Source organism: Leucopleurus acutus, assembly GCF_964270905.1.
Source record: "Leucopleurus acutus genome assembly, chromosome: 3".
In the NCBI taxonomy this organism is placed as follows: Eukaryota; Metazoa; Chordata; class Mammalia; order Artiodactyla; family Delphinidae; genus Leucopleurus; species Leucopleurus acutus.
Window position 1 is genome coordinate 16,358,986 of NC_139145.1, and position 11,678 is coordinate 16,370,663.

The following is an 11,678-nucleotide window of genomic DNA, read 5'->3' on the forward strand; positions in this document are numbered from 1 at the left end:
CAGCAGAAACACAGCAGGCCAGAATGGAGTGGCAGGATATATTTCAAGTGATGAAAGGGAAAAATCTACAATGAAGAATACTCTACCCAGCAAGACTCTCATTCAGATTTGATGGAAAATCAAAGGCTTTACCGATGAGAAACTCTAAGAAAATTCAGCACCACCAAATCAGCTTTACAACAAATGCTAAAGGAAATTCTTTAGATGGGAAAGAGAGCAGCAGCTTACAACAATCTTGTATATATAGAGACAGATGAATCAAAACCTCATGTGAACAGCAAACCCAAAAACTACAATAGATACACACACACACACACACAAAAGAAAAAGCAACCCAAACACAACACTGAAAGTGGTCATCAAACCAAAGAGGAAGGGAAGAAAAAAGACCTACAAAAACGAACCCAAAACAATTAAGAAAATGGTAATAGGAACATACATATTGATAATTACCTTAAATGTAAATGGATTAAATGTGCCAACCAAAACACATAGACTGGCTGAATGGATACAAAAACAAGACCCGTATATATGCTGTCTACAACAGACCCACTTCAGATCTAGAGACACATACAGACTGAAAGTGAGGAGATGGAAAATGATACTCCACGCAAATGGAAATCAAAAGAAAGCTGGAGTAGCAATACTTATATCAGACAAAATGGACTTTAAAATAAAGACTGTTACAAGACACAAGGAAGGACACTACATAATAAGCAATAGATTAATCCAAAAATAAGATATAACAATTGTAAATATATATGCACCCAACATAGGAACACCTCAATATATAAGGCAAATGCTAACAGTCATCAAAGGGGAAATTGAAAGTAACATAGTAAGAGTGGGGGACTTTAATGCCCCACTTACACCAATGGACAGATCATCCAGACAGAAAATTAATAAGGAAACACAAGCCTTAAATGACACATTAGATCAGATGGACTTAATTGATATCTACAGAACATTCTATCTGAAAGCAGCAGAGTAAACTTTCTTCTCAAGTACACATGGAACATTCTCCAGGATAGATCACATCTTGAACCACAAATCAAGCCTTGGTAAATTTAAGAAAACTGAAATCATATCAAGCATCTTTTCCAACCACAAGGCTATAAGATCAGAAATCAATTACAGGGGGAAAAAACTGTAAAAAAAAAAAAACCCACGAACATATGGAGACTAAACAATATGTTACTAAACAAGCAATGGATCACTGAAGAAATAAAAAAGGAAATAAAAAAATCCCTAGAGACAAATGACAAAGAAAACAAAACCATCCAAAACCTATGGGATGCAGCAAAACCAGTTCTAAGAGGGAAGTTTATAGCTTCAATCCTCTGTAATGACCTATATGAGAATAGAATCTAAAAAAAGAGTGGATATATGTGTATGTATAACTGAGTCACTTTGCCATACAGAGAAACAAACGCAACATTTTAAATCAACAATACTCCAATAATTTTTTTTAAAAAAACAAATACATAGTAATGGCTGAGTATCAACCACTTAAATATGCTAGTACAAAGATTAATAGCCAAGAAATTATAAAATCAAAAATAAATGAGGCCACCATTACCCTGATACCAAAACCAGACAAAGACACTGCAAAAAAAATTACCAGTATCTTTGATAAATGAAGAGGCAAAATCCTCAACAAAATATTAGCAAACCTTCACAGGTAAATGCTATCAAATATTTAGAGAAGAGTTAACACCTATCCTTTTGAAACTCTTCCCAAAAATTGCAGACAAAGAAACACTCCCAAAGTCATTCTATGAGGCCACCATCACCCTATACCAAAACCAAACAAAGATATCATAAAAAAAGAAATTTATGGACCAATATCACTGTTGAACATAGACAAAAAACCCTGAACAAAATACTAGCAAAGGGAATCCAACAACACATTAAAAGGATCATACACCATGATCAAGTTGGATTTATCCCAAGAATGCAAGGATTTTTCAATATCCAGAAATCAATCAGTTGCTACACCACATTAACAAATTGAAGAATAGAAACAATATGATCATCTCAATAGATGCAGAAAAAGATTTTGACAAAATTCAACACTGATTTATGATAAAAACTCTCAAGAAAGAGGCCATAGAGGGAACATACCTCAACATAACAAAGGTCATATATGGCAAACCCACAGCTAACACTGGTATCAGTGAGGGGAAAGCTGACAGCATTTCATCTAAGATCAGGAACAAGACAAGGATGTCTACTCTCACCACTTTTATTCAACATAGATTTGGAAGTCCTAGCCATGGCAATCAAAGAAGAAAAATAAATAAAAGGATCCAATTTGGAAAGAAGTAAAACTGTCACTGTTTACAGATGACATGATACTATACATAGAAAATCCTAAAGATGTTACCAGAAAACTACTACAGCTCATCAATGAATTTGGTAAAGTTGCAGGATACAAAATTAACACACAGAAATCTCTTGCATTCCTATACACTAACAACAAAAGATCACAAAGGGAAATTAAGGAAACAATCCCATTTACCATCTCATCAAAAAGAATAAAATATCTAGATGTAAATCTACCTAAGGATATAAAAGACCTGTACTCTGAAAACTATATGATGCTGATGAAAGAAATCAAAGATGATACAAACAGATGGAAAGATATCATGTTCTGGGATTGGAATAATCAATATTGTCAAAATGACTATACTACCCAAAGCAATCAACAGATTCAATGCAATCCTTGTCAAAATACCAATGGAATTTTTCGCAGAACTAGAACAAACATTTTTTAAAATTTTTATGAAAACACAAAAGACCCTGAATAGCCAAGGCAATCTTGAGAAAGAAAAATGAAAATGGAGGAATCAGGCTCCCTGACTTCAGACTATACTACAAAGCTACAGTCATCAAAACAGTATGGTACTGGCACAAAAACAGAAATATAGATTAATAGAATAGGATAGAAAGCCCAAAAATACACCCATGCACCTACTGTCTGTTAACCTATGACAAAGCGGGCAAGACTATATGATGGAGAGAAGACAGGCTCTTCAGTAAGTGGTGCTGGGAAAACTGGACAACTACATGTAAAGAATGAAATTAGAACATTCTCTAACACCATACACAAAAATAAACTCAAAATGGATTAAAGACCTAAATGTAAGACTGCATACTGTAAAACACTTAAAGGAAAACATAGGCAGAACACGCTTTGACATAAATCTCAGCATATCTTTCTGGACCCACCTCCTAGAGTAATGAAAATAAAAACAAAAATAAACAAATGGGACCTAATTAAACTTAAAAGCTTTTGCACAGCAAAGGAAACTATAATCAAAGACAACCAACAGAATGGGAGAAAATAAATACAAACAAAGCAGCCAACAAGGGATTAATCTCCAAAATATACCAACAGCTCATGCAGCTCAATTAAAAAAAAAAAAAGGCAACCCAATCAAAAAGTGGGCAGAAGATCTAAATATACATTTCTCCAAAAAAGGCAGATGCCCAAAAACCACTTGAAAAGAAGTTCAACAACCCTAATTATTAGAGAAATGCAAATCAAAACTACAATGGGGTATCACCTCACACCAAACAGAATGGCCATCATGAAAAAGTCTGCAAATAATAAATGCTGGTGAGGGTGCAGAGAAAAGGGAACCCTCCTACACTGTTGGTGGGAATGTAAATTGATGTAGCCACTATGGAGAACAGTATGGAGGTTCATTAGAAAAACTAAACATAGAGTTACCATATGATCCAGCATTACCACTTCTGGGCATATATCTGGAGAAAACCATAATTTGAAAAGATACATGCATCCCAGTGTTCACTGCAGCACTATTTACAATAGCCAGGACATAGAAGCAACCTAAATGTCCATCAACAGAGAAATGGATAAAGAAGATGTGGTACATATATACAATGGAATATTAGCCATAAAAAGAATGAAAAATACCATTTGCAACAACATGAATGGACATAGAGATTATGATACTAAGTGAAGTATGATAGACAAAGACAAATATCATATGATATCACTTATATGTGGAATCGAAAAAAAATGATACAGATGAATTTATTTACAAAACAGAAACAGACACACAGACTTCGAAAACAAACTTATGGTTACCAAAGAGGAAACATCATTGGGGGAAGGGATAAATTAGGAGTTTGGGATTAACATATACACACTTCTATATATAAAATAGATAACAAACAAGGACCTACTATATGGCACAGGGAACACTACTTAATATTCTGTAATAACCTATATGGGGAAAAATATGAAAAATAATGGATATATGTATATGTGTAACAATCACTTTGCTGTACACCCGAAACTAACACAACACTGTAAATCAATTATACTCCAATATAAAATAAAAATCAAATTAAAAAAATAATTTTCTTAAAGAAAATAAGAGATAAAGAGATAAATTATTTTCTTAAATATCTGGAAATTGAAGAAATGTTATAAATTTTTAAAATCCAAATTGAAATGTGAAATAAATCATTAACAACTGGATAATCTGTTATATATTGTTAACAGAAATAATAGTAAAAGCTATTTCTTGTGCCTATAAATGTAAAAAAAATATTGAAACCAAATCCAACAATGTATAAAAAGGATTATATGTCATGATCAAGTGGGATTTATTCCAGGGATGCAAGGATGATTCAATATTCACAAGGTAAATTCAATCAATGTGATACATCACATTAACAAACAGAAGGATAAAAATCACATGATCATCTCAATAGATGCAGAAAATGCATTTGACAAAATGCAACATCAATTCATCATAAAAACTCTCATCAAAGTTGGTATAGAGGAAACATATCTGAATATAATAAAGGGCATTTATGACAAAATCTTACCTAACATCATTCTCGACTGTGAAAAACTGAGTCTTTCCTCTAAATTCAGAAACAAGACAAAGATGACCACTCTTGCCACTTCAATTTAACATAGTATTGGAAGTCCTAGCCACAGCAATCATACAAGAAAAAGAAAAAGTCTCCACCAAAAAACGATTAGGACTAATAAGTGAATTCAATAAAATTGCAAGATACAAGATTAATATACAAAAACCTGTTGCTTTTCAACATAATAATAATGACTATCAGAAAGAGAAAGTAAAAAAAAATCCCGTTTAAAATAGCATCAAAAAAATACCTAGGGTAAACTTAACCAAGAAGGTGAAAAACCTATACTTTGAAAACTATAAAATATTGATGAAAGAAATTTAAAATGATCCAAAGAAATGGAAAGATATCCCATGTTCTTGGGTTGGAAGAATTAATATTGTTAAAATATCCATACTACCAAAGCAATCTACATATGTAATGCAATCCCTATCAAAATATTCATGACAGTTTTACAGAACTAGAACAAATAATCTTAAAATTTATATTGAACCACAGAAAGACCCTGAATTGCCAAAGCATTCTTGAGAAAAAAGAACACAGTTCAAAGTATCACACTCCCTGGCTTGAGACTATACTACAAAGCAACAGTAATCAAAACAGCATGGCACAGAAACAGACACATAGATGAATGGAACTGAATAGAGAGCCCAGAAATAAACCCACACTTATGGTCAATTAATCAATGAAAAAGGAGGCAAGAATATACAATGGAGAAAAGACTGTCTCTTCAACACGTGGTGCTGTGAAAACTGGACAGCTACATGTAAAAGAATGAGATTAGAACATTTCCTTATCTCATAAACAAAAATAAATTCAAAGTGGATTAAGGACCTAAATGTAAGACCTGAAATTATAAAACTCCTAGAAGAGAACACAGGCAGAACCCTCTTTGACATAAATAGTAGCAATATTTTTTGAAATCTGTCTCCTAAGGCAAAAGAAATAAAAGCAAAAATAAACAAATAGGACCTAATTAAACTTAAAATCTTTTGCACAGCAAAGGAAACCATCAGCAAAACAAAAAGACAACATACTGAATGGGAGAAAATATTTGCAAATGATATGACCAATGAGGGTTAATATCCAAAATATATAAAGAACTCATACAACTCAATATCAAGAAAACAAAGAATCTAATTTAAAAATTGGCAGAAGACTGAATAGAAATTTTTCCAAAGAAAATATACAGATGAACAGCAGGTACATGAAAAAAATGCTCAACATTACTAATGATCAGAGAAATGCAAAGCAAAACCTCCATGAGATATCACCTCACACCTATCAAAATGGCTATCACCAAAAGTCTACAAATAATAAATATTGTCAAGGCTGTGGAGAAATAGGAACTTTAGTACACTTGGTGGAATTGTAAATTGGTGCATCCACTATGGAAAACAGTATGGAGGTTTCTCAAAAAAACTAATTATAGAACTACCATATGATCCAGTAATTCCACTGCTGACTATATATTCAAAGAAAATAAAAACAATTTGAAAAGATACATGCACACCAATGGTCATAGCAGCATTATTTACAATATCCTAGATATGTAAGCACACTAAGTATCCATCAACAGATGAATGGATAAAGAAGATGTGGACTATTGCTCAGCCATAAAAAAGAATGAAATTCTGCCACTTGCAACAACATGGATGGACCTAGAGTATATTATGCTTAGTGAAATAAGTCAGACAGACAGAGAAAGACAAATACTCCATGTTATCACTTGTATATGGAATCTAAAAAAATAAAAGTAATGAATATAACAAAACAGACTCACAGATATAGAGAACAAAATGGTGGTTATTAGTAGAGAGAGGGAAGCGGGGAGGGGTGAGATAGTTGTATAAGATTAAGCAACACAGACTACAATGTATAGAATAAATAAGCAACAAAGAATATTGTAAAGCTCAGGAAATTTAGTCATTAACCTGTAATAACCTTAAATGGAGTGTAATCTATAAAAATATTAAATTACTATGTTGTACACCAGAAATTAATATAATATTGTAATTCATCTATACTTCTATAAAAAAAAAAGAAAAATCTGGGAAAGGAAGTAATCAGACCTCCACAATTAGTAAGATTTAGTGGACGGCAATCCTTTAAAGCAGGGGTCTCCAAACTTTTTCTGTGGAGGGCCAGATAAAAAAATATTTTACAATTTGTGTGTCACACTGTCTCTGTCACAACTGCTCAATTCTGTCATTATAGGGCAACAGCCTTAGGTAATATATAAAGAAATGAGCGCAGCTGTGTTTCAATAAAACTTTATTTATAAGTAAAAGGTGAAGGGCTAGATAAGACCCACAGGCCATACTGTCAAAATATTTTCCTCTGTTCTAAAGGAATCAAATAGGAATAATTAGGCAAATTTTTTTTGAATTGTAAGTTTTCCAAGTTTATAAATAGGTTGCACTCAACTAGATATAAACTATTTAGACAGATGAAGGCGAATAACATAGGAATAGAATAAACAATATTCTTTAGTAGGTAATGAAGAAGATATTAATGCTGTCAAAGGGTGTAGATACTTTGAAATAGAAGATAATAAATGTTATTTTCATTATATATAAACATTATTTCCCTTCTAAATGTCTGGATTGTAAAACAAAGCTGATAAAACAGCATAGGTTTCATGCAGAAAACTCCAAAACACAAAAAGTATATTTGAAACAAACAAACAAAAGAAAAATTATTGAATATTCCATTCTAAGGGTTTCTTTTCCTTTTTTCCTTCCCTCCCTCCCTCCCTCCCTTGCTCCCTCCCTTCCATCCTCCTTCCTATCTTTCTCTCTTTTTCTTTGTTTTAATTAGTCTGTCAGTCCTTCTAAAAAGAACTCATTTGGTATAGATAAACTAGTTCTGAATCTCATTCCAGACTTTCAAAATACCTTCAAAATATAAAAAGTTATACCAGGGAAAGGTATAGAATTCCAGGTAGAATAGCAACTGAAAGCTAGTGTTCCCTCCAAAGGATTTTAAGCACTAAATATTTTTTAAAAAAGAAAAACAGACCTGAAGAAATCCAAATACTTGGATTATCAGTAACACAAATGTAAACTATAAAACAAATGTCCTTATTATGTTCAAGGGGATAAAACCAAGCTTGTAAATTTCTGTAACAACTGGAAACTATAAATTTGACATAGAAGATTCAAAAAAGAACCAAAAATGAAAAATCAAAGTTCAGAATTCATTGAATGTCTTTAACAACAGTTTAGACCCAGTCTTAAAAATGAATGAAATTTTGATACATTCTAAAATATTGATGAGCCTTGAAAACATTATGCTGAGTGAAATAAGCAAGACACAAAAGAACAAATGTTGTATGATTCCACTTATATGAGATCCCTAGAACAGGCAAATTCATAGGGACAGTAAGTAGAGTGGTGGTAACCAAGGGCAGGGGGAGGTGGGAAATGGGGAGTTAGTTTAATGTGGACGGAGTTTCAGTTTGGGAAAATAGAAAATTCTGGAGATGGATGGTAGTGATGGTTGCACAATGCTATGAGTGTACTTAATGCCACTGAACTGTACACTATAAATGTTTTAAAAGAGATTTTATACTATGTATATTTCATCACAATAAAAATTTTAATCTAATCTTTATGAAGGGAATAAAACTATATTTTCACCAAATGTTTATATGTCTAATATAAAAATCTATTTTCTTTCAAAATTAAAGTAATTGTCTTCCCTTCTACCCTCAGAGTATGGAAAGATTGTCTGAACTTGAGGGGCAGGTGACAGAGGGGAAGCAAGAGAGACACATCTCAAAACAGCTCTCAAAAGGGCCCTGTGCCTTGTTGTTCTGGGAAGCCAGACCCCCACAAAAGTGTTGGACATGAGAGCTGTAGTGGAAATACACTCCCTTTTCCTGAATAAGTAGGCATAAAGCATCAAAACCAGAGTTTCCCTATGGGTATAGGGAGCTTATTGGTGTTGAGCATATCAATGGTGGGCTTGAGAGCAGCTCAATTTCCCAGGAGGATATATCTCTGAGAGGCTGAATGGAGCCCAGAGACCAGTGAAAGTGGGAGCCATGTGTTTTGGATCAGGAGGTCAATCCAGGAAGGGAGAGGAGCCAATGACCAGAGTCCCATTAAAATCCATGCACATCTGCAAGATGAATGATGACCAAAGATGAGATATCCCCATGTCAATGCCTTGGCATAAACAAAGTCATCATCCTTCCCAGGATGGGGATAACTCCTGAACTAAGTGAGATCTAGTTTTACGTAATAAGCAGTTTGGGCTTGCAAAGTGGAATGTTCATTTACAGATAGATGAAGAAAAATACTATTCTTATTGTAATGTTGGATTAAGATTTATAACTGTGAACTCTGGAGAGAGAATACACATTCTTTTAAAACATAGGTAGAATGTCTTTCAAATAAAAGCCTATAATAGACTACAAGCAATATCTCAACAAGTCCCAATTTTTTTTTTCTTACCATTTTCTCACTAGCTTTTTACATATTTTTACTTTTTTTTTTTTTAACATCTTTATTGGAGTATAATTGCTTTACAATGGTATGTTAGTTTCATATAATACAGGTCATGTCCACTGACTACAATGGCTTAAAGCTCAAAATCAGTAGTAAAATGTGGGGCTTTTCCAAAACATCTCTAAACCTAGAAAAAAAAAAAACCCCACAACTTCTAGAGGATTCTTGGGTGAAAGAGAAAGCCACCTACCACTCACATCACAGTTAAGGCTTTCCTCTTAAGATCAGAAAGAAGACAGGGATGTCCACTCTTACCACTCCTATTCAACATTGTCCTGGAGTTCCTGGCCAGTGTAACAAAAGAAGAAAAAGAAATAAAAAGAGGTTTATAAAAAGAGAAAGTAAGGAGTGAATCCATTTCTATTCACATGGTTGCCCATGTAGAAAATTCCAGATAATTTATCAAAATCTACTAGAGGCTGAGGGCGGGAACGCTGAGGTGGGAGAGTTGCAAAGGCCGCGGACGCGGAAGTGTCAGAATGATGGAATTCTCGGAGAGAGGGGAGAGCGGTCCCTCTCTACACTCAGATAAGAGTGAGCTCTGTTCAAGAGGTCTCTTAGTGAGCTTCGACATTCGAAGGCCAGATGCGGCCCTCAGTACCCCACCTCACAGTGCGGCATGGAGGTCGAACAAACACCTAGACTCCAGCATGCGGTTTTGCTCAGAGACAGTTTGAAAAAACATCCCAACTCTGTGAACTTCGGCTTGGGCATAAATTTCAGGTTGGTCATATGTGCCATTGTCTTAGCAAATGGCACCACCAAGTCCAGTCAACAGTACCCCTAAGAGCAGCAGTGGGAGTACCTGTAAATGACCAGCTGAGTGAAATCAACTTCTACATCAGGGCGTTGCAGCCAAGCACTACTGACCAGGACCTAGTCAAGTTGTGTCAGCCATACGGCAAGTTTGTCTCCACTAAGGCCATACTAGGCAAGACCACAAACAAGTGCAAAGCCTATGGCTTTGTGGACTTTGACAGCCCTTCAGCAGCACAGAAAGCTGTAAAAGCACTGAAAACCAGTGGTGTACAAGCACAGATGGCAAAGCAACCAGAGCAGAACCCCACAAATTTATACATCTCAAACCTCCCATTGTCAACGGATGAGCCAAAACTGGAAGGAACGCTAAAGTCCTTTGGTCAGGTTATCTCCACTCAAATCCTTCGAGATACCAGTGGAACCAGCAGAGGGGTTGGCTTTGCAAGGATGGAGCCCCCACAGAGAAGTGTAAAACTATCATCACTTTGGAAAATATATTAAGGCACCTCCTGGTGTACCAGCCCCATCTGATCCCTTGCTTTGCAAATTTGCTGATGGGGGTCCAAAGAAATGACAGAACCAAGGAAATTGTATGCAAAATGGAAAGCCTGGCCAAGGAATGCAGACATGCGTGGTATGGCCTTGACCTATGACCCTACCACAGCTCTTCAGAATGGGTTTTACTCAGCTCCTTATAACATCACCCCCAACAAGATGCTTGCTCAGTCTGCACTGTCCCCATATCTTCCATCTCCTGTGTCTTCATATCAGAGAGTAACTCAGAAATCTCCTCTTATAAGTATCTAACCCATCTTGGATGCACCACCAGTCATATCTCATGTAGCCTTCGGGTTCAGTTCTGACACCAGGAATGTATCATCCCACTTCTCTCCAGCCTGCCTCCATGATGGGGTCTCTCACCCAGCAACTGGGCCACCTTTCCCTGAGCAGCAAGGGCATATATATGCCAACAGCTGCAGCTATGCAAGGAGCTTACATCTCCCAATACACCTCTGTGCCTTCCTCTTTTTCAGTTGAGGAGAGCAGCGGCCAGCAAAATCAAGTGACTGTGGACGCTCCCTCAGACCATGGGGTCTATTCTTTCCAGTTCAACAAGTAACAGTGGATTTCCCTCCCCATATTTTTTGAATATAAATGAATTCTTGGAGATGCTGATGCTCCAGACTCAAGAGGGCTGACTAGGAATACAGCCCCTCTGTGGGCCCTGCTGAGGACTAACACTTGGCCATCGTTTTTCACAAGCCTAGGCCTGGAAAAAGAAATCTCTGCACTCTTGTCCTCTGCTCTTCCTCTACTCCTGGTGGAGCCTAGGAGAACTGTCACTTTTTGTGTGTGCTACAGTCAAGGAGATCAGAAAAACTTTTAAGAAAAAAAAAGCCACTAGAAATAATGAGTTTGCAAGGTTGCAGGATACAAGGTCAGTACCCAAGTATCAGCTGTATTTCTACATAATAGGAATGAGCAATTGGA

General features: G+C 35.5%; 1 pseudogene across 1 annotated transcript; it reads left to right on the forward strand.

The window, feature by feature from the left end:
• Positions 1-10,180: 10,180 nt before the first annotated feature.
• LOC309960098 (RNA-binding motif, single-stranded-interacting protein 2-like) lies at positions 10,181-11,307 on the forward strand (annotated as a pseudogene). The gene is made up of 2 exons: positions 10,181-10,961; positions 11,041-11,307. The product of its transcript is annotated as an RNA-binding motif, single-stranded-interacting protein 2-like (transcript).
• Positions 11,308-11,678: the final 371 nt, after the last annotated feature.